The following is a 24,628-nucleotide window of genomic DNA, read 5'->3' as shown; positions in this document are numbered from 1 at the left end:
CACACTCTGAGTCTCCGCCAACACCCGCATGCGCGGGGCTCCTCTCCTGAGGCTCCATCTTGACGCACTGCTGCAGCGCTGGCAAAGCACTCAACGGGACCGTCATTCCGTCCGCTGCCGCCGCCTCATCTGTACCGATCTGTTGTGCACAGCTCGACTGGCAGACGAACCCACCACAGGTCGACTTGCTCCCAGGGCAAACCACCATCCGCAGTCCGCCATCCTCCTCCAAGCCTCCGCAGGTACGCCATCCTCCTCCGGCTCCTCACATACATGCCCTTGTCCATGGCCGCCCGATCGCACACGAAAAACAATGAGAAAAAAAACTCTCCGCAGTCACAACACATGTCATGACAAACTGCTGCTCTCAACTACGTAATCACAAGGGGCGGGGCCTCCTGACCTTAGCTACGCTACAATATTGTTACTGTAGCTATTACTGTAGGTGCAGGCCAAATGGGGGTCCACAACCTGCTTGGGGTGGCGTTGAACATGTGACCATGCTGTCTCTGCACACAGGGTACCAGTCTTAAACACTGAGCTACCCCACCCCAGTGGATGGAAGTTTTATATGCAATTGAAATACATAAATCTTAAGAATTAGGCCTAAATATTTAAAAGGAAAACAGAGAACCAGTATCATTCCAAAACCACAGCTACTACACTTGACATGGTTGTCACACTTATTGAAACACACACATATTAAAGCCCCATGAGGCTGCTTTGCTATCAACGGTACAGGACATACGTCCAAGGCTGGGGCAGTACCTTTGTTCCCCCATCACCAAAAACAACAAAAAAACAACTATTTTTGCAATAGTAATTTTAATAGTAAATTAATACATACATGCATAATCACACAAGACGTGAATACGCTGGTAGGGATGAGACAGAGCGAAGAGAGAGAAAAAGTAGGAACAAAGGGAAAAAACTTACAAGACACACAAGCTAGAGAGAAAGAGAAAGAGAGATGGTGCTCAGAATCACATCAGCAGCAGAATGAGGCAGGTGTTTAATTTGAGAATTAAGACACTGTGAAAGTTCATAACTATGCTAATGGCTCTGCGCCTCAGTCTACCAGATGAAGCTTTTGTTGTTTGTTTAGCTGGTGAAAGGATTCCACTGTCCGCTGTTGATTAGGGATGTAATAAAAAAAATCAATGCAAATCAGTCATCATTTATAAAAGTACAAAAAAAATTCAACACTTTTGTTTTTTGGTCCCATTTTTCATGAGCTGAACTCAAAGATCTAAAACATTTTCTACATACACAAAATCAACCTTTCTGTGTCATAACCCTTGATTAGACAGCATGAATATTGCACAGGACTGCCCTTAGGCTGGCCACAATAAAAGGCCACAGTATTTTGGGAAAATCTCCAATCTCAGTTCTCCCACCAGGGTTTCCGTAGTGTAGTGGTCATCACGTTTGCCTAACACACGAAAGGTCCTCGGCTTGAAACCGAGCGGAAACAGCACTGTTTAAAGTCTCGATGGGTAAAAAAAAAAATTCGCTCACCCTTGCCTTGATCAACAAATAATAGGATTGATGGACTTTGACAACCACAACTACATTTCAAGTGCTTTCTCTCTATTTGTTAAGTAGATAACTCAAAGACTGAGAAACCTTGTACTTAAGTGGCAAACCATTGTGGTACAAGTCAGTAAATTAGCTTCACAGGTTCTCTGGCTGTTGCAATTTACAAACTGGAGACCACAGTCTGTCATGGTCAGTTGACCTGACTCATCCCATCCTTGCTGAAAGACCACAGTAAGGGCATTTGTCTTCTCAAGGCCATGACTTTGCGGGGGAGACCTGTCCTGAAGTGTACGATCTTTCTTTATTTTCATGGCCTCATCTGAAGGTTCCTGTTGGAGACGGCCTGATGGAGCCTTTCCGAATGTAACTTTCATCTTTCCTGGGAAGAGATGTATGGTCTTCTTCATTATCTGAGTGAGGACCCCCTGGGGCAGGAATTCACTCCGACATGGGGTTCACGCTGAATGAGTGCACCTCTTGCAATGTCTGCCTGTTGGCTGGCAGCAAAAATAGACAGACCACGCCTCGTAATTTGTGGCCATGGCTCCCAACTAGAAGGCGCAGTCCTCGTTAGTATAGTGGACAGTATCTCCGCCTGTCACGCGGAAGACCGGGGTTCGATTCCCCGACGGGGAGCTCTTTACTCTTGAAGTCCCATGGGACCTTCATATCAAAACTCGACCATTCCCTCATGCCACTCCTGCGAAATCGTACGTCCACTGCTATCACGCTCATTGTGTTCTGGGAAAATCTACAATCCTGGTGTCCATAGCAGGGATTCCGTAGTGTAGTGGTCATCACGTTTGCTTCACACGCAAAAGGTCCTCGGTTCAAAACCGAGCAGAAACAATTTCCTTCCGCCGTGTATGTGATTCATTGAATGTGTGTGTGTGTGTCAACTGATCCCAGTGAGAGCCTGCTCAATATTTGATCATTGTTTTTGCTGCTGAAAGACATAGCTCAAGGCCTCATCTCATGGAGATGGGGATTACGACCAAGAAGAGAGCCTTCTGAAGCTCTTCTGTCACCCCAAAAAGTGGGATCAACGGAAATCAGACACCAATTGTCTGACACACCCCAGATAGATAGATAGATATCTCTGTAACACCTATCGAAATGTGACCTTTTGCTCCCTCCTGTCAAAGCACACATCTATTGATCTCAGTGCTCACTAACACAGATTTAGACAGTGTTTGTGAATAATATTTGAGAGAAATGTTGATTTTGTGTATATAGAAAATGTTTTAGATCTTTGAGTTCAGCTCATGAAAAATGGGAGCAAAAACAAAAGTGTTGTGTTTATATGTTTGTTCAGTGTAAATGAAGCCATCAATGTATCATGATTTAAAGCTATGGATCAGTTTGATTTCACTCACTCATCTGGGTTGATGTGTGACAGAAGGATAGCAGCAAAAGTGAAAGTGAAGGTCTACAACACAGTAGTGAGACCTGTTATGATGTATGATTTGGAGGCAGTGGCACTGTCTAAAAGACAGAAGGTGGAGGTGGCAGATTTTTGTTGGAGTGAAATTAGTATATTCGAGGGACAGCTAAGTTAAACGGTTTGGAGATAAAGTAAGAGAGTCAAGCCTGAGATGGTTTGGTCAAGTTCAGAGGAGGACTCGTGATTATTTTGGACAAATTATGTTGAAGATGGAGCTGCTGGGCAGGAGGAAAAGAGGAAGACCACAGAGAAGGTTCTTGAGAAGAATCTGTTTGGACCTTGTTTGTTTCTCCAGGGCCAAAGATGTAGCTAATTCAGGCTAACACCCTCACTTTTTACTGAAGATGATGAACACATGGAAAGTCAGCTTGATGTGGAGGAGTCTCAGCATTTATTTCTTCCCACTAGCACAGAACATTACACATTAGTGCCTTACTTTGTCTCTGCTCACGTTAACTTAGCCAGTCCCCAGCTTCTCATACACACACACACACACACACACACACACACACTCAACTGCACAACTCCCTCTCTTGTTCGTCCACTCACTCAGTGCACAACCACACACACACACAAAACATTGCTCTTAAAAAAGAGCTACAGCACTCTTACAACACAGGAGTTTATATAGCACACTGGTAAACCTAAAATGATCCCAGTTCACACCTTTACTCAGGTGAAACTAATGGCCCTTTTCCACCATGGTCCTGCCTCGCCTCGACACGGCACGGTTTAGGTTGCATCTCCACTAAGTACCTACTCAACGTGGGGCGGAGTCATCACTGCATGGCTGCGTGAAACTGCGGTGACTTCGAGTGACTACTGACTTGTAAAGCAGTTTTCAGTGAAACTGAATCAAATCACTAGAATCAGTTAATTAAAAATATTTGTTCAGTACTTCCTCCATGACCGGAGCACAGACTCCGTCTGACACAGTCACTGCACTAAAATACTGTGGCAGGATTTGTGATGCTGCTTGTCTGTTAAATATTGACATTTTAGACATTTCCCTGGTAGTTGTTGGAGATTAAATATTTACAATTTCAAATATGTTTGTTCATACATTAGGCCTCAAGCTTTCTGTCTGTGTCTAAGTAAGTAATGCAGTGAAATTAAGGTAGTCAGCATCTCCCTTCTTTTCATGTGTCATAAAATGGAAAAAAAATGAAAATAAGATTTTGGTCTTTTATGAAATATTGGCAAGCCAAGATATGTCTATACAGTAGATTTGGTTTATTCTAATTTGTAATTGAAAATGCCTACATTAAACAAAGAATGATATTGCATTAAATCTAGTTATATCAAATTACTGTTACATAATTAAAAAGTATTGTTTATGATTTGAATCATAGCCCATGTATCAACATGGATATCAAACTGTCGTCTAAGGTAGAGATGCATACCTGTCATGACAATGGATTTTCATGCTCATTCTGTTCTCTTAGAAGCCTCCAGAACATGTTGCTCTCGTGTTCTTATGTGGTTGGTGAGCTTACTCCGAGTTTGAGTTGGAGATCCAATGGAACACCTTTCATTGGAGCATGAATTGAAAACAAGGCACATCTGCATCTGGTATAGTTTGGACCATCTTTGGGCCATCTTTTTTTTTTTTTTTTTGTTACCATAACAGACCTAAAGTGACTGTATCCTGGTTTCGTGTTTTACTTCCACACACTTCCTGATAGGATCCATGTGAGCGTAGACAGGCTAATTGTTAGTGAGGGAGAGATAAATAAATCAGTGAGTGTGAGTAAGAGTGATGCAAATTAACCTAAATCAGCTCTCAACAATTCCACTAATATATCCCCTATGTGTATGTGTGTGTGTGTGTGTGGTTTTGAGAGAGCAGAAGAGAGAAAGTGCAGCATGTCCTTGTTAAGCCTGGCACTGGAGGTCTGTGGTGAAGGGAGGTGTGGATGGATTGGATGGCTGGGTGTCTGCAGGCTCCTGGGGTGTGGCCCCTGTCTTTGTCACTGCAGATTTACAGTCCTCAGTTAGCATCTCCACCACCCGCTGCCAAGACCTGAGTCAGCAGCTAATTAAAACCTTTCAGTGGAATCTCTGTGAAGTGGCAGACCCACCGACCATCAGCCAGAAGCCAGCCACATACCTCAGCACGGCTGTGTGGACAGCCTTAACCAAACCTCATCCCTAACCTTTACTTAAGCAAAGCCCACTTCACACCTCAGGGGAGCCACATATTAAGACATAAACCTTTTTACTGAGGTTTCTAATTTGGGTCATGAAGTGTCTGCTACTCATGAATTTCCAGCTGATTATAAGCAGATTATAAATCTCTATTTTTTTAAGTAGAGAAAGTACCCAGAGAGTACAAACCTCCCTTAAGGTCAAGGTCAGATTAACACCAAAATCGAATAGTTTCCTCGATGGGACATAACCTACATCCCCAAAAATTTGCATCACAATGTGTTACTTTGTCAGTTATGGTGCTCACAAAAAGACAAATCTGCCCAAAACCTCCACAAAGAAGAGAAATAGCTAATAGCTAAATATAAGATTTCTTCCCATTGTCAACTTGTTTTCTGATGTGTGGTTGACTTTATGATGACTTTGCAGTGCCCAACCCCAGCATACCACCATTACCAGAAGCCAGCCTGAAACATGGACACACTTGCCTTTACTAAAGCTTGGCTGCCAGCTGGGACACAAGACAAAAGCAGATTATTGCCACTTAACAAGAGCCTCACCTAATAAATCTTAAGCCTACTTAAGCCTACAATATTTTAAGAATATGTTCACTTATTATAGACAGACATTTCGAATTGGAAACTGAAGTTTAAACTGCTCACTCCCCATACCAAATCCCATAGAGATGTAAATAATTTTACATGGCATGGTTATTGGTCTGAGTAAGCTATTTCAGAAAGTGCTGATCCATTGAGATTTTCACAAACAATAATCTCTAAATTTTACACAGAATTATCCAAAAAAGAGAAAATATCCAGTGAGCAGCATTTCTCTCAGAGAAAATGCCTTAATACCAGAGGTTTGAGGAGAATGACCATGCTGCTGGTTCAAGATGATAGAAAGACAACTCAAATAACCGTTCCAACGACACCCAAATGACACCCAATCTACACAAACAAATGGAATCCAGTCCTTAAGATGTGCACACAATCCTACATTCTCACATATACACACACACTGACACTTTTACTTATGGGAACCAGTATTATGGCAAAATCCATACCATACAGTCACACTTCCGGTCATTGCAACTCGAACAAGAGCATACTTCCTTATTCTACTGTTTAGTGCTGATAAATGAACATGTAAAATACTTTCAATAAATTCATATATATTTATTCTTGTTATATATGTATATGTATATATATATATATCATATATATGTATATATATGATATATATATATATTATATGTTATATATATGCCATAGGTATAAAATATTAATATTAATAAGAATATACAAACTTTCAAAAACTTTTTTAAGAACAAAATAATGCGTCAACAACAAGTGTAATGATCACCAAGCATCTAATGACAGAGACAGCAATATGTGGAATGATCCATATTAACACATATTCTAAAATAATAATTGACATTGCTCTTTCCAGTAAAGATTTGCAACTAGGACATTGCAAACCCTTGAAGTAAAGAGTAATGTAATTGTAACATACTGAATAATCATAATAATAATAATATTTTTTATGATTTTATGAAAGGAGAATGATGAAAACTAATGCTGTGAGTGCATTACCTTGTGGATGAACAATCTTGTCTCGTCCAGCAATAATGGGGTGTGGTTTTGGGCAGGTTCTCTCTTATTTCCACAGATCTCTTTGAATCCAGTGATGAATCTCAGGTCAGATGTGTTGTTCTTGATTCCTTAAGACAGGATTAGAGATGAAGGAAGATATCTTTTAACTGCATTCCTTTTTTCTTCTTCTCTCCTGTCAAACAGCGAACAACAACTGACACACTAAAGGAGTGGAGGAATAATGAAAAAAAGCAACATCTCAGCTTGAGATGTAAGGAACATGAGTGGAAATTAGAGTGGAGAAGGGAAAGAGGTGTAATGTTCAAGGAAAATAAGTATGTGCAAGAGAAATGGAGAGAGCTTTGTTGTTTTTATGTCTGTCAAAGTATCGGATCATTAGCATTTGAATTGGAATTATTTAACTGAAAGTTGCTCTTACATATTAGCAAACTGTCAATGAGTTGAACTCACATGTGTGTATGTAATGATAATGTCTATTACGCAAGAGTAACCTTGTGTAATCGAGTTTTTTTCACAGCAGATCTATGTCCACATGAAATAGTAGGACACACACATAAGTAACATTAAATAGGGTTCCACACCAAGTTTTTAGAGAGCCAGGGTTGTGCTATTGTTTGTGAGTGTGCGTGTGGATCACACTAAATTCTTAACACTTTAAACTGTAGAAGCCAAAAACACTTGTTATTTTAAAACTGCATACATGTTTTCTGTATTTAATGGATGTGTCCCAAAAATTGAGCATTGGTGATACAACAAATCTAATGGTGGACTAAGACCTTTTGCACAGTACTGTATATATACCTGGCCACACGGTCGGTGTAGTGGTTAGCACTCTTGCCTTTGCAATAGTCCCTTTCTGCATGGAGTTTGAATGCTCTCCCCGTGTGTGTGTGGGTTTTCTCCGGGTTCACCAGCTTCCTCCCAAAAACATGTAATATGGAGATCAGGTGTGATTGTGAGGGTGAATGGTTGAATGGTTGATTGTCTCTATATGTGGCCCTGCGATGGACTGGCGAACTGTCCAGGGTGTACCCCACCTATTGCCCTATGTCAGCTGAGATTGGCACAGCACCCCCGCGACCCTCCGGTGGAGGATAAAGCGGTAGATAATGGATAGATGGATTTATATATGCCAATATAAATAGGCACAATAATGCTAAAGGCAATTTCAAATTCAAAAAAAAATTGTTAAAATTGTCAGGGTTAGAATTATGGTATGGGTTGGTTTGAAACATATATTTATGAGGGTTTATTATTGTTTACTAGGCTATAAAATTAAGTCAGACAACTTGTGTGTTCACCCTTGTCTGTGGAAGTACTTATGCACAGACCAAATTATGTTCCATACTTTTGTTATTGTAATACTGAATAATCTACTTACCACAACATGCAGTACATTGTCATTATATCCATCAAACAAACACTTTATTTTTCTGTCTTCTGTGTTTTATGTTCAAAGACTTGTGGTGAAGATGATTGGAGGAGCACAGATATCTAACTCAGTTGCTGGAGACAAAACCAGGTCTAGTTTTTGATGCCCTGATGATGCATCAGTGCGGGGATGATAACCCACCTTCTGCTGGTGTGTCAGGGGTAAACTGATGTTCTTGTACCCACATCATCACCATTATTATTGTGCTATAATTAAAAAGTCGATATCATTAATTGTATTAACTTGTAACTTGATACAGTTGTTGTGTATCTGCTCCTGGTCTCTCTCTCTCTTCTGTCTCTACCTCATCTCCCTCTTGTCCTTTCTCTCCCCCCTCCCCTTTCTGTCCTCCACCTCTCCTCTGTCCCCGATTTTCCTTTCACCCCAACCGGTCGAGGCAGATGACTGCACATTTCTGAGCCTGGTTTTGCCAGAGATTTCTTCCTGTTAAGAGGGAGTTTTTTTCTCTCCACTGATGCCTAGTGCTTGCTCATTGTGTGAACTGTTGGGGTTCTCTGCTCTCTTTGATGTTGTCTATGTACAGTGCCCTGAGATAATGTATGTTATGATTTGGCGCTATACAAATAAAATTGAATTGAAATTGAATTGAACTGTAGGGACATAACTACAGACCAGGAGAGGAAAATCTGAGGCCAGGTTCCAACTGTGTAAAACTACACTGCTCCCTTGAAGGTTTTTGTACATTCAAAGACACTGGGAGGATCTTACCTTATCCTGCCTGTAGATATTTCATATGTTCATTTTAATTTTATAATTTTTAATTTATAATTGTATTATTTATATAGAACCAATTCACAACATACATTATTAAGATAAGCTGCTGTGTTTAGAACAACATCAGGGAGAATGTTTCACATAAAGCCACAAGTATTCAAACATCCCAATTACTATAAAAATATATGTATTTTAATATAATTTTACACTAATGTACTTATATTTATATAATTCAATTCTAATTAAATTAGAGTAAACAGGACATAAGACATACAGTATTCAGAGAACTGTAGCTGTAAAATAACACCGAACACACAGGGTTTTTTACAGGGTTAGTAAACATATTTCCCTCCATGTACAGCTTTACAATGTCCATATAAGCTGCAAAAATAAGGATATTAAAAATAAAATACTTGTGAAGAAAAAACAGACATAATAGATAAGGTAACAGATAAACAAAGACAGTTTATCTGTAACCTTTGTTCAACATTAATGCCTCTCTGATGAACTTTAAACACTCATCTCTATAAGGTATAGTGTGTGACGCATCAGGAAATACAATTAACTTTCACATGAAACCCTGTGAACAATCAACTTCTTCTCTTGTAATACATAACTGCAAAACTCCAGTAATTTACCTGTCTGTCCCTTTGAAGCACCAGTGCTGGACAGTGCTGGTGCTGTGACATGAAGACATTGTCTCTTTGACAGCTGTAAGAGACAACTCTGCGCTACAGCCTCAGTCGAACACATGAGCACAGATGAGAACAAACCCCGGTAATCCCCCAGCAGCTAACATGTTAACTGCTTCTAAAGTGGGGGAAAACACAGACTCACCGGAACACAAAGTAACACAAAATGCTTGCAAAATCATTAATGTTATTATATCAGTGTAGAATATTTGAGGAGTTTACGATGTTTCCATACAAACAAACACTGCTGTGTTCTAGTTAAAATTATTACAATCAACCCATCTGTACATACAATAATACAGCACAATGAGACAGACATGACAGGATGACCAGTGATATAAGAGGGGGGGGAGCACAGTGTGGGAACGGGAAAAAAAACTCAGCAACATAGGTACACATAAGTACACTTTACAATAGAGAATTCAAGACAACCTGCGCCGGGGGGGAGCGGGCAAGGGGAGTGGAGGTGTTCCATCTTCGGCGTGGCCCGTGGACCCCGCCTGTCGCACTGGGGGGTGAAAGCGGCGAAGGCATGGCATGGAGGTAAAGGGATGTGCTGCATATGTGCATGTGTGTTTGTGTCCATGAATGCGTGTGTGTGCATAAGCCTGGAGACTCGCTTTGTCTAGCCTCGCAATCAGTGCCTCAGTTCGCGGGATGCCATCGCGATAACACAGCAGGTTGCCATGGAGACCTCCTTGATCGGGTCCCAGACAGAGTCAACAATCAACAGGTGTCTGTGAAGGAAGGGAGGGCGGAATAGGAATACAGAGCGTCTCACTGCAGCGATCTCCTTGGGGAGTTGTTCCAGCAACGGCCTTGTCCGAAGCCGACGCCGTGGGGTCCGAAACGGGTTCCCCCGAACCCAAGTGTCTCGTCGAGAAAATTCTGTCAATTGCGTTGACCAGAGACCAGTTGACCAATTCCATGATTAAAGTTTTGGAGAGCACACGTTTTTGGTGCCGTATTTCCTTTTCTTTGGTGACATACGGTCGGGTACCGGTGTTCCTATGTCAGCAGCAATATTCCAAAAAATTTGGTCCTCCATACTCAACACTCAAATTATCAGGTATCAGAGTTGTCTTAGTGCTCTCTACAGCGAACTACAACCTTACACTCTGTTTATGCCTCAGGCTTCCTGTTCCGTCAGTGGAGGCGGGACTTCCGGTACAAGGCAAGCGACGCTTGTTTTGTTTCTCGGGTTTGACCGTCGAGGCTCCTGTAGAAACATGGCGTGTAGCTGCTGAGGACGGCTTTGCGGTAGCGGCCCGTGACCATGTTATTATAAATGGCTTATTCAAATGCTACGAAAATTACACAATAATTACTATACACCGATTACATAACAGTGGTTAACATTATATGGTTAGTAAATTCAATTTTTGCTTATATATACCCATAAATACTACAACATGTACCTTTAATGGACATCCCCACAACATCAGTATCATGAAAAAGACTGCGATTAGATGTAATCTACTGTATGATGTCAGATGATGCCATCAGTGACACAATTAACAAAATAACCCTATTTCAGCCAAACTTTTATATCCTGCTACCATAACATTTACCAACAAAGATAAATAAGGATTCCACAACAACATTGGAAAAATCTTTGTTTTTGTAAACGCTAAAAGATGTGTTTTGACTGCATGCTCATTAAATATCAATAACTGTTTTGTCAGTATGGGGGCACACAGAAACTTTTAAAATTGTAACTCCCTCACTCCAGTGAGACAATTTACAATGGAACACATTCTTTTGAGAATACATTCAATAGTTGTATAAGTTGTTGGAAGTCCTAAGTTATTTAACTTTTAATGTTTAATCAGACATTTTCTTAGATTTTTATACTTCAGACAGATTACAGTTTGTGACTGCTTTTCTCTTAGATGTCCTTTATGTGTTGTGATGTTTATTTTATTTTTTCTATGATTGACTTTAATGTGCATTTGATATCAGTGTTTTCTACTGTAATGCTGTAAATTATAACCTTCACATTGTCTTTGTGTCTGTTTATCAGAGACAGTGTGGGTTTGATAATCCCTCAGTGTGCACGGTGGCTCGCGGACCACTACAGCAGTGAGCTTCGGCACAGTCCATGGTGCTCATAGGCTGGTTGGCAGGATGAGTGTGGCCAGTCACCTGTAACGTTAGCCTACATGGTGACAATAGCAGTTCTCTTGAGTGGCTGTATGTGTTTGTGCCCAGGCATGTGTGTGTGTAAAATTGAGTCAAACTACGTAGTGCTGTGTCCTTTAAAAATCCAGCGTATGACAATTAGTGACATCTAATAGTGAGACTACAGATTGAAACAGAGGATTTCAGGTCACACCTCCCTTCACCTCCTTCACTAATGCATCAGGGAAATATGGTGGCCTTTGCATACCAGGAAGGACGTGAACACACTCTCTCAACTCTCTAGTGTTTCCTCCTTCATTGGTTTAGGCATCAGATTTATTCGGACAGAGCCATTCTTAGCAGTTAATTAAAACTCAAAACGCCCTCTAGCTGGTTTGTCCATACGGGCTGCAGTAGAAACATGACAGCACAAGATGACCCACTGTGAATGAGATGAAACGACTTTCAAGGTTACAAAAAACAAACTATTTTTTATTTATTATGAATATAACACAGTATAATATAATGTCTTTACTCTGCCTCATAGAGTGTGACTAAACTATATGGCTATACACTGGTTTTCTAATAATGAAAAACATTAAAGCAGCGTTATCTTCACATCTCAAATTTGCCCATGAACAGTTCAGCCACACTTTTTTCAATACATTAGGATTAGATGTGTGTTAATATGCCTCCACTCTAGGCCGTGAATGTGTGCCAACCTCGTTGTTTCTTGTAATAAAGTCATTTTCTGGTACAAAAGAGAAAACACTGCTCGTTTTCCCTTGAGGGGGTGTTATATGCGTGATATGCTCCTACCTTTTAAAGATCTAAAGATCTTCTCCAAATGTTGCATTATCTCCCTCTTTTCACCCCAAACATGTAGCACAAAGCAAGACAAAATGTCTCCCTTTAGTTGAAATGATCCCCCATTTGTTTCTTCCGTACGCCGTCAAGCTCTCTCCACTCTAACAGCTTGCAGGGCGGGATTGAGGTTAAATTTTGTCAGTACAAAGTCATTTAGCCAAGAGGCACATGCTAGAAGATTTATGGAGGAGAACAGTGCCAGGGGTGAGCTTCTCCATTTCATCCAAACAGCATCTTTCTGGAGTGAAAAGGCTGTTTCTCTACACCATGTTTACATGCAAACAGTGTCAGAGAGCTCCTCCACAATCTTAGGGCAAAGCCTAGCATTTAGATGGAGGGTGACACCAACCAGGCACATGACCAATAATATGCGAGGCTGCATATGCTGACTGAGAGGTTTGTTTGACAAAAAGCAAGATATGGTATGTTACAATGAAGGTATGTTGTTTTTTAGGTATAGGCAACATTCCTGAAAAGATATTTCATCCAGTACTGTAATTACTTATTAATTTCATCTTGTAGCTTTACTATTTTGAGTAATTGCATTCAATTTAAAGCATAACTAAACCACTAAGACGAGTATTAATAATTAGAACAGTATCCTTGCCAGATGTGTCTGCAGAGCAAAGCATAGCAAAAAAAAGAGAAACACAGCTAATTTTAATGAAGTTGCAATACGTTTAATATTGAATGTTTTCATAACTAGTGATTCCCAAAGTGTGGGTCAGTGCAGTGCAGTGTCACGTGGGCCATGAGAAGTCATTAAATATAAATGAATACATATGTTTTTGTTTTGTAGTTTTGTAATTAAATTCTAATATGCTGTAAAATATATACAATACATTTACATGAATACAACTAAGGCTGTCCGATACTATCGGCCAACCGATAATATCCACCTGATATTAGCCTGATAACATAATATCTGTTTGTTTCTGCCGATAATGAAAACCTGATGCCTGGATTTTGCTTTAATGTGCGAGTAAATGCTTGGTATATATTGTGGCGAGCTTGAGTTGCAGTAGGCGATAATAAGCAGAGGAAATTCAGTTGAACAGGAAATGTTGGGGGCATCGCAATAAAAGTAGGCAATATGTTTTAATTCCACAACATGAGATATGTGATGTGACCTAACATTAGTTTTGTGGGAAAAAAATCCTGCATATATGTATATCGGTTGATATCGGAATTGGGAATTAAAAAACCCAATACTGGACATCTCTAATTAAAACAAAGCCATAGCTTAATATGTGTTATTCTTCTTTTATCTGACCTAGTATAGCAGGTAATAATGTGTATATATAGCAATTTTGTGACATTTTACGTGTCAGCTGATCAGCATACAGGCCTAATATTTTAGTATTTCCATTCAGTGTTAATGAGTAATTTTAATTTATAAATTGTTATTTATGTTGATGGATAATTACACACTTTGAGAGTGAGCACTTTGTTGTGAAGCTAAACCATTCAAATATTACATGGAGCCCAGCTGTAATAACCACACGCTTAGCAAAAAGTAGTATACTTGAAGTTAATTTTTATTAAGTAAGCAAGTATACAATGTAGACCATGTACTTGTAGTGTAGAAAGTATACTAATTTAATACTTCTTCTGACTAAATTGGACATTTTTTAAGTATACAAAAGTACACTTTGAGTTATTCAGTACTTCTAGTCCACATTTTAGTTGAATTATATTGAGTTATAATATATATATATATATATATATATATATATATGTATATACATATATATAATATATATTATATTATAATAGTACATTGATGTATACTGAAAGTATACCACATGTACATTCTTCTATAGCCTGCCATTGTACTGGTTATATACTTCTATTCCACATTTTAGTTTATTGAAGTATATTTTAAGTATCCTTTTATGAACTTGTTGTTATACGTTAAGTATACTTTAAGTATAAGTTTGCTTAGCATATTGCTTATGGCATACTATTTATATACTTGCAATATACTTCTTAAAGTATTCTTAAAGTTAACTCATACTATATGTACAATAGACTGCAATATATTTACAAACTCACAAGACAAAATGTCGAGAACAAGTTTAATGTATTTATAACATTTTGAAACATACTGTTGAGGATCAACAATAGTGGCAATAATTTGATCGATAAAATAAAAATATAAAAATTATAACAAAAATATTTTAATATTTTTTTATTAAATATTTTGAAAAATTAATTAAATGTTAATTAATTTAAGATTGGGGCCCCACCCTGAAATCAGGGAAAATACAATCAATCTATGCCTTTAAAATCAGTCTTAAATTATCACTGTAATTGACTATGATATCAAAGATATCCCAATTGAACAGTATTGAAGGTATGAATCCGAGCACAGACTCACTCAACCCCCATTTGTCACAGTATTCATGCACAAAAGACAGCGTTCCCTCAGGTGAATAAAAGTATTTAATTTATTAAATCAAACAACAAAAATCAATTAAAAAAACATATTCACTAAAAGTGAACTTTAATGCATAACGAAAATCTATTAGTTTAATCAACAAATATCACTTGCTAAACTAAAACACACAGGCTATATACAACATAAACACCAGTGTGTGTATGTGTGTATGTGTGTGTGTGTGTGTGTGTGTGTGTGTGTGAGTGGGACCCACCTGATGCCCCCCCAGTGAGCCAACCCCACCCTGCGAGGGAACGAATTACATGGCCCAAAATGAGCGACAACAAAGAGTGATACCAACTAGATCAAGATCTCGACAAAGTGCTAGAAGCCACACTAGCGGGGACGGCAGAGCAGAAAGTCAATACTCTCACAACAATAACCTACAACCTGGCAAGAGAGAGTTTTGGAATCGAGGAGAAGAAAGTCAACATCAAGTCTGCATACCAGCCAAGCAGAAGAGAAAGGGAAATGAATCGTCTGAGGGGAGAAATCAAGAATCTTAATAAGCTCTTCAAAGGAGCCCCTGCTGATGAAAGGGAAGGCATCAAGAATCTGAGTCAACTCCGGGAGCGCCTCTGCAGACTCCGAACAGCAGCAAGCACTCTGAAGAAGCGGAAGGATAGAGAGAGGAAAAGATCCCAGATCACCAAAGACCCCTTCCGATTCACCAGAACACTGCTGGGTGAAGCAAAATCAGGAAGATTGACTAGCTCCAGAGAAGATGTGGAGGCGTTCTTGAGGGAGACCCACAATGACACCTCCAGAAACCAGGCCCTGGACACCAACCCAAGCATAAACAGCACAGACCCCGGTAAAAGAGCTCAACATCAGCGAACCATCCTGAAAACAAAGTCCAAGAGGTGGTGAAGAAGGCCCGAACAGGATCTGACCCTGGCCCAAGCTGTATACCCTATAAGATATACAAAAAAATACCCAATGCTCCTTCGGAGGCTGTAGAAGTTGTTCCGGAGGGTCTGGATAAAGGTACAATTCCATCATGCTGGAAGAAGGCAGAGGGCTGTTTTGTGCCAAAGGAAGGGAACTCCTCAACCATTGACCAATTCACAACAATCTCACTGCTAAGTGTAGAAGGCAAAATCTTCTTCTCTATATTGGCCAAAAGGATGACCTTGTACATGACAGAGAATGGATACATTAACACAGCTATCCAGCAAGACGGAATTCCAGGCTTCTCAGGATGTCTGGAACACACAGGAGTTCTCAGTCAGATGATCCGTGAGGCTAAAGCCAGCAAAGGCAACCTGACTGTTGTCTGGCTGGATTTTGCCAATGCCTATGGATCAATTCCACACGCCCTCATCCATGAAGCATAAGTCCACTACCACATCCCTCAGCACATCAAGGGAATGATCACCAGCTACTTAGGCGGAATCCAGCTACGATTCAAGACACCCCAGTTCAAAACACAGTGGCAAAGTCTGGAAAAGGGCATCACAACAGGCTGCACAATCTCCCCCATCCTCTTCTTCATGGGAATGAACCTCTTAATAACAGCTGCGGAGAAGAAAGCCCAGGGCCCAAAAATGGAGTCAGGCATCCGACAACCGACGATCGACGAAGAGACGATCTTACCGTGACGACCACAACCCATGTGGAGGCGAGGTGGGTGCTAACTGTTCTTGACCACATGGTAACATGGGCCAGAATGAAGTTTAAGCCAAAGAAATCAAAGAACATGCTGATCAGGAACGGGAAAATGACCAACAGGTTCAAGCTCCATGTGCAAGGTGAAGTGATTCCATCGACAGAGGAGAATTCAATCAAGTGCCTCGGAAAGTGGTTCAATGAATCACTGACAGACAGGAACAACGTCACCAGTACGCAAAAGCAGGTGGAGGAATGAATGAGGAAGATTGAAAAATCAGGGCTGCAGGGAAAGTTTAAAGCATGGCTCTATCAACACGGACTGTCGCCAAGACTAATGTGGCTGCTGACCGTGTAGGAAGTCCCGATGACGTACGTCAAAGCAATGGAGAGGAAGTTCAATAAGTACCTCCGAAAGCGGTTGGGAATCCCTCCAAGCTTCACTTCATGTGGCCTCTACATAAGATCAGGGCAGCTCCAACTTCCTCTGTCATCCGTGGTAGAGGAATTCAAAGAGTCATAATGATATACAGAGACTCCCAGGCTGAACAAGTCAGACATGCAGGCGTCATCACAAGATCAGGACGCAAGTGGGCAGCTGACTCATCCGTTGCACAAGCTGAGAGCATGCTGAAGCTACATGACATCATAGGAGTGCCATGCACAGGAAGACAGAGTCTTGGAACCTCCCATTTCTAACAGTGGAGGAAGGCAGGAACCAGTGACAAAAGAGCCATGATTCAAGGAGGTACGGAATCTGGAAAAGGAAGGACAAAGGTCAAGGGCAATGGAGCTAGCGAGCCCGGACCAAATGGGACCTTCCCAAGAGGAGGATCACCTGGGCTGACCTATGGAGACTGGAGCCGTTCCGCATCTCCTTCCTGCTGAGATCAGTGTATGACACACTCCCAACCCCAATAAACTTGCACAAGTGGGGCATAAGAGAGGACCCATTGTACAAGCTTTGTGGAGAGAGGGGTACCATGGCACACATCCTGTCGGCTGTAGAGGATTCCCTGCCCAGTCAGTGTGGAGAATGCTCACAGCCATTGAAATAACAGGGAAGGAGAGAAAGGCAGCAGCTCACAGGATGGGGGAGTTTGCAGAAAGAGCCTCTTGCTGGTTGTGGAGCAGGAGCGAGAAGCCAAGCTGGAAGCCAGGAGGAGTAGATGGGCAGTGACATGGCCACCACTGCTGACCCACCATCAGGAGGGTGTTGCAGATCGAGGGTGTTGGGTCGAAACACCCAATGAACGATGGGTACCGCCTGATGACATTAAGTCCTCCTGGCCAAGGCTACATTCACTTAAAGTGAATGAAAGATGGAAGCATCTTAGGATGTACTTGTAATCTGCTGGAGAAGGAGAGGTGGGTCTGAGAATTTGAATTATAATATATATAATAGCATAAGTGTACTGTCCCTGTTTTGATTTTTACTGTAAATCTATTACTAATTTACTGAAATCAGTTAATCTGTAAAAGAACCCCTGCAGTGTAATACACCACTGTTTAGTGCAGGGCTCCCCATTGTTTGTCAAACCAGGCTGCTGTTGTGTTCTGTGTACCCTCTGCCCCTCTCATGGTAGCAACCCTAAAACTTTACACTACAGCCCAGTGGTTGATTGTGTCCATGTGTAAGTGTATTTCATAGAGGATATTGTCATATTATAAAGCAGTGGTTTCAATTGCATTGTATTGTATTTGTATAAAAGGACTGATAGAGCTATTTGCCCACGGCCAAGTGGAAAGGGAACTTGACTTGTAACCGGAGGGTCGCTGGTTCAAATCCCCACCTGGCCAAAGAGGACTGGGGTACCCCTGAGCAAGGTACCCAACCCCCAATGCTCCCTGGGCGTTACTCAGTGTGGCAGCCCACTGCTCCTAATTTTAGGATGGGTCAAATGCAGAGGAATACTTTCCCTAAGGGGATTAAATAAATTCTAATTTCCGTGGTTTTGATTGTTGAAAACTCCTCCTGTTTGTGGATGTTAATTACAAAAAGTGTTTTCCTCTGTGAGGACTGTATCTTACCCTTCTTTATACTGTCAGATGTTAAACTGTATGATTGGAAGGATATGGAATCAGTCATCGGCGTAATAACCTTGTGATGTGTGTGTGTTTTTTAACAATGATGGTTGATGAATTGAGTTGATGAAAGTACCAGTTAGTTTTTTTTTTATATACTGAGACAGTAGTGAAGGAATAATCTATGTACATTTACTCAAGTAAGGTACTTAAGTAGAAATTTGGAGTACTTTTCAGAGTACAATTTTTAATTCCCCTCCTTACCTTTGAAAGCCAAAATGCAAAATGCATCATCACAAAGCTGAAAACTTTTTTGCTAAATGTGACAAAATGTTGCTGTTATTTTCAGCGTGACCCGCTTTACAAACGGCACCCCATAGACTCCCACTACTGGCACTTGATACAGCTTTTCACTGTGGTCAGTGCAACACAACTTTACACTGACACAAAAACCTGCATCTCATTGCTCCAATCATGTTCATATGGATGAATGCTGAACGTTGCATTAAAATAAGATAGCATAGTTTAAAAATGATTACAAAATAATGCAATTGGATCATGCACAAGTCACAATTCATTGTGACTTTTCACTCAGGGACCATGTTGATATTCTCCCTGTGACTTGTTGTTTGTCACAATGCAGAACTCTTATTATATATTTAAAGGACCTTTGAAATGATTATGAGCTGGTGGCCTTCAAGTCTCCAAAGTAAAGGAAAACAAAAAGAAAGATGAAAGAGAGAGAGAAACAGAGAACCAGAGGAGGGAGAGAACATCTCTAGAGCGAAACAATAGGAGAACAAGCAAGACAAGGGAAGACTTTGTCCTCTGCGAAAGATAAAAGATGAAGAAGGAGCAGAAGCAGCAACCGGAGGTTGGAAAGAGGGGTACGGGTGAGTTTTCACTTTGATGTCATGAACTGAGCATAGTGCCACCTTTTTATTAGTATTTGTTTTGCACATAATTTAAGACTAAAGAAGCAGATGAAGAAGAGGAAACGCAGGGCAGGGTGAGTGGTGAAGGCAGAGGACTATCAACTATTTTACCTCTTCAAAAGAGGTTGATGGTATAGTTTGTATGAGTTAATGATCGAGAAAAAGAAAACCAGTTTCCAATTGAAAACAAGGGAGACACAAGGAAAACACAGATTTTAGCCACAAAGGTTCACCTCGTAAAATGTGCACCAGCACAAGTCTATATATATGTATATATACATGTATACATATTTACATATATACATACATATACATATGTATATTGTTTTGTGTAATTTAAGTAACTTCTCACTTCCCAAACCAATGTCTAGCAAAAAAAATCAGGAACTTTACAGTATGGAACACAGTACTTGTTGATCCACAGCTGCTCCTGTGCAGCCAAGTTAAAAACACATATTTTCTATATTTTGTGCAGGAAACACTGTCTAACACCAATATTAAGCATCAAACACATCATAGTAAAATAGTAAAGTAAAGTAGTTGCTTCTTTGCTGACGACAACTGTGGCAAAAGTCCTCATGTTTTTCTTATTGGGTATGTCTCATTTTAGAGAACATCAGAACACCTCAGAATGTCTCGTGAGAAACCTTATAAAAAAACTATTAAATTGGAGAGGTAAATTACAATATCTCTGGAACAATATATAATCTAATTATCTATGTAATTCTACTGTAGCTTACATTAAAAAATATGTTTTCACTGGACATTAATTGATGTATTTACTTTTAACAAAACCTACACTCAAAAACCAACTTAATTTTTTGAAAGCCTTTTAAATTTGATAAGGGCTTCACAACATTTTGTTTATTTGTTGCAGCTGCAGTCCAATGACTTTAACATGATGAGCTTTTGCATTTGTATAATGCCCAATTTTTTTCTTTATATAACTTGTTTTTTTGTTTCATTTTAATATTTGATAAGGAATTCATTTTACAATGTTTGATATGTATGAGTATTAGATGTTATTATTATAAGCATTATGTCTCAGAATCCAGTGTGGTATGGATCAGAACAACACAGAAACACAAATTAACTAACAAACAGATATTTCCTTGTGTGTGGTTGTGAATCTTGAATCTGGAGACAGGGATAGGCCATTGAATGGTGGGGAAATTGGGTGATAAGGAAAGAAATCATAATTTGTGACCCAAGTCACAACCCAACTTTCCCCAGCATTTCATCAAAAGCTATACCTTGCACTCAAGCAGCAGTACGTTCTGCCTGCCTGTCTGTCTCTTGGAACTTGAAGAAGGGGAACACTTTGGCTTCCATCTTCTTCCCTCCTCCCCTCCCATCCTTCGGTGGCGAAACACAATAGCTCTCTACCCGGCCCTGCCAATCCCACAATGCCTGGCGGTGGGTCTGGCAATAATTCAGGGCAGGACTAAACAGCTGGCTGCCTGACAGGAGAGCTGCCAAGAGCTGGCAACAAGCGACAGGCAGCTAACCCTTTCACATTTTTAATTAGACCCAAGCAGCCATGTCTTTGAGCCATCGTAAATATACAGATGACATGCCGAGCATCATTTGTACTGAAATATTTGCTTACAAAATACTTTCTGTGGGCTCAAAGTTTTTTTCCTCCCCATTTTTTCTTTGCATTAGGCTATGTATCAACAATCTCTGGTGAGGGAGTCAACATATACACACTAATGTGGATGCAGTTTTAAAGGTGTTGAAATATTGTGGATCTATAAGGGAAGTGGAAATAGACAGTTTTACATGGCTTTTGATTGATGACCCTTAATGCAAATATTGTTTTAATACATTAATGCTGGGGTCAACTTTAGACTGTGCATACAAAGTGGGCATAGCAAAACAAACTCCTAACAAACCTATTTAAAAACTTGGAGATTGATTGTTTATTGGACATTACAAGCTGTCAATCACACTGGTATCCACTCAGATCTACAATGTTTATTGTCTATTTTCCTCTTAATGGGAACATAATTTAGAAAATTCTAAATCCTCTATTGAAGAAGAGCTGTAACTAGAAATTGAGAGTATTAACTCCTCAGTAGTAATGTTTACTGAAAATATAAATCAAGTGGGAAGTAAATTTTCCCATAAACTTCCATTCAGACCCAATTTAGAAGGAAATTGCTAATTCCTGATTAGACTCAATCAGCAAAGCATAAAATGTGTAAAAAAATATATTTGTATATACAGTCATTGGCAGAGGTCTCAAACCTGCAGCCCAACTTGCCACCTGTGGCACCCCAATACATGTTATGAGGCCATCCACTTAATATCAATATTATATACTGCCTCTTTTTTTTATAGGTGAATTTTGTGACTTAAGTATTTTTTTATTATTATTTTGAACTAGTTATCATTCCATATCAATTGTTTTATTCTCACTTTTTAAAAAAAATTAGGTGGACTTACTATACTTTTTATACTATACCCCTCCTGACTGGACTAGACTCTCAGACTCTCATTTGAGTTTGAGACCCCTGGTCTACGGGGTCAACAAATCCAGAAAAGCTACCAACTGCAGTCCATGCTTTGAATGTATCAAGCCGACACAATACTCTCCCCACTGTCCACTCTTGTCAAAGTTCCGCCCTCAAAACATGCACTGCCCAACAATGGATAGAAGTGAGTGGTGGAGGGATTACTGTTCAGTCAGATGCATTTGATACTGATGACATAATCTTTGAATCACCTTTAAGAAAGCACTAAACATTATCACCGTGGACAGCACAGGTGAATTGCAAATTTGCAAGGACTATACAGAGACGTTTTTTTTTTTTTCCATACAACTTAAATCAACAGAGAAGCTGAAAGAAATTGAAGAAGAAGATTTGTAATAATGTGAAGAGGATTTCATCAAAAAAATGTGTTTTGGAAACAATTAAAGATATTATGAGGCTTTTGTTTAAAAAAAACAAAAAAACAAAAAAAACATAAATAAAATAAAGCATAAGTCCTGCACATTTCTCTTCATTTACCTCTCTCAGAGTGAGGCTTCTCGTTACATGTAGCCATCCTACTACATGCTTACTCGACCCCATCCCAACCAACCTCCTGCAATGTATAGCTCCTACTGTCATAGCCGCAATCACACATGTGATCAATGCTTCACTGATGTGATGCTTCACATCAGGTACATTTCCTACTGCATTCAGACACGCTCAAGTTACACAACTGCTTAAAAAACCTTCCCTCACTCCCACTCAGGTGGAAAAAAAATTGGCCAGTCTCTCTCCTCCCGTTCCTCTAAGACCATTGAAAGGGTGGTGTTCAAGCAGGTAACTGAATTATTCTCTCAAAATGACCTCCTTGACCCTAACCAACCTTTTTCTACTTCTACTTTTATACTTTTGCACTGACCCAACCAAAAAAAATAGTAATCTGCCCCCATCACTGCCCAAGACTAGAAACTAGTTTCAACATTAGAAAAAGACAAACTCTTGTGATTTTTAGACAACTTGGGGGTTAGGGTCAACAACTATGAAATGCCTGTGCAGCTCTGTATCCTGTGGGTCCATGGTACCATTGAGGCTGGGATTGTGAAGGAAGCCCTGGAAACAATAGGAAGAGTGTTTACTGAAGTGAGGGCTCCATGTGTGAGGGGATTACCTAGGCATTATGCCTGCAAGACGCCTCACCATCTGGACACGCAGCACAGAAAAGGCAGAGTATAATGAGTTTGCAGGGGAGAAAAAAAATAATAAGAGGGCTGATGAAAAGGACAAATGCAGATGCATTTGTTCATGTCAGAGATGAATGGAACACGTGAGGTATGGATGTACACATGTTCCACACAAGCATTTTCTTTTTTTTAAATGTATGCATATAAACTCAGTTTAGTTAGAGATCAAGGTCATGGTACCAACAATGCCAATGCTTTACATATATTCATAGTCCATGGTTTTGCAGACCTCTAATATCTCTTCTCACGTGGCTCAGTGGAAGTGCGAGTCAGCAATGGGGTTGGAAGGTTGTGGTTTTGATTCATGCCTCTACTCGTCTACATGTCGATGTTTCCTTGGGCAAGACACTTAACCCCATGTTGCTCCTGACGGCTGTGCCGGCAGTGTGCGAATGGGTATGAAGGATGCGTGATAGAAAAATGCGCTGCACATAGATGCGCTGCATCAATGTGTAAGTGGGCGAATGGCAAAACTGTAGTGTAAAGCAGCTTTTAGGGGTTTTCTAGATGAGAAATGTGCTATATAAAGACCATTTACCATCTTCTCATGTCATAATCACATTCGGGTTCATGACAGTGTTATCTTCACAAATTTACATATTTCTATTAAATATTCATTATTCAAGAAACCCTTAATATTCATTGTCTTCAGAGCATGATTCCATATTTTTGGGGGCCTTTAATCCTAAAACCAAAGAGGTACATGACATCACCTGGATAATCTCAATGCTGATTGGCCATTGCGTCACCATGATTCTTTAGACATGAGGGGTGTGGTAGACACGCGTCACATTTAAAGCGTTCCTTTTCTGATTGGATCTGAGGATGCATTGGGAGCATTCAGACCAGAACTTAGCACGATCTACTTGTGATTGGATGATTCAACATGGATGGTCTGAAGGAGGTCAGAGTAGTTGTTTGCATGAATTAAAACACATTTGTCAGTCCTTTGCTGATGAATTATCAAAGCTTTAAATCACACCATTCACTTCTCAGGACAATAATACGCTCATGCCACAAGGCAAGGTAATGGCCAACACTGTTGCCTTACAAAGTTTGCGACCCGGGCCGAAGGCCTTTCTGTATGGAGTTTGCATGTTCTTCTCATGTGTGCATGGGTTTTCCAGGGAACTTCAGTTTCCAAAAACATGCAGAGGTTAATTGGGACACTCTAAATTGTGTCGCAACCTGTTGAGGATGTGACCCTGTCTTTCACCCTATGTCAGCTGGGATTGGCTTCCCTTGCCATACCAAGGGGCACACAGCAATCCTACACACCCTGAAAGTCATGTAGTGTGACAGGAATCCAGC

The 24,628-nt window shown here is 40.2% G+C and overlaps 2 non-coding genes across 2 annotated transcripts; both read left to right on the top strand.

Annotated features, from left to right (window-relative positions):
• The first annotated feature begins 2,103 nt into the window (after window positions 1–2,103).
• Window positions 2,104–2,175, top strand: trnad-guc (transfer RNA aspartic acid (anticodon GUC)). The gene has a single exon. It is a non-coding gene; the product is annotated as a tRNA-Asp (tRNA).
• Window positions 2,176–2,315: 140 nt separating this feature from the next.
• On the top strand, window positions 2,316–2,388 carry trnav-cac (transfer RNA valine (anticodon CAC)). Its single transcript has one exon. It is a non-coding gene; the product is annotated as a tRNA-Val (tRNA).
• The last annotated feature ends 22,240 nt before the right edge of the window (window positions 2,389–24,628 follow it).

Source organism: Solea solea, chromosome 18 (assembly GCF_958295425.1).
Source record: "Solea solea chromosome 18, fSolSol10.1, whole genome shotgun sequence".
NCBI lineage: Eukaryota > Metazoa > Chordata > Actinopteri > Pleuronectiformes > Soleidae > Solea > Solea solea.
The sequence above is the reverse complement of the archived record's forward strand: the minus strand, read 5'-3'. Positions and strand labels throughout refer to the sequence as shown.